This window comes from Morone saxatilis, unplaced genomic scaffold (assembly GCF_004916995.1).
Source record: "Morone saxatilis isolate NCDOM2014 unplaced genomic scaffold, NCSU_SB_2.0 Contig8, whole genome shotgun sequence".
Taxonomy (NCBI): Eukaryota; Metazoa; Chordata; class Actinopteri; family Moronidae; genus Morone; species Morone saxatilis.
Genome location: NW_023340257.1, coordinates 25,194,483 through 25,194,706, shown reverse-complemented (window position 1 = coordinate 25,194,706; position 224 = coordinate 25,194,483). Strand labels below are relative to the sequence as shown.

At 38.8% G+C, this 224-nt stretch overlaps 1 protein-coding gene across 1 annotated transcript in view; it reads right to left on the bottom strand.

Moving 5' to 3' along the window:
• The window catches only part of LOC118341390 (alpha-actinin-4-like), a 56,832-nt gene that overhangs the window by 19,672 nt on the left and 36,936 nt on the right, over positions 1-224 (bottom strand). The gene's annotated exons all lie outside the window — the stretch shown is intronic.

Sequence of the window (224 nt, the reverse complement as noted above, 5' to 3'; positions counted from 1 at the left end):
ATGTAGTGTGGGTCAGATTCCACTCATAGTTCAAACAGTCCTTTCATACTTTCACCCGCTTCATCTTCCAGTTTATCACTCACTCTCACTGTCACCTGTGAATCTGTCCCACATCGCTTTCATTCCAACATTCTTCTCCAGTTTCTATTCTGCTTAATTCACTTTGACGTCACATTTTAAAAACACTGATAAATCACTTGCTCTCTTGGAAAAGAGATCTTAAT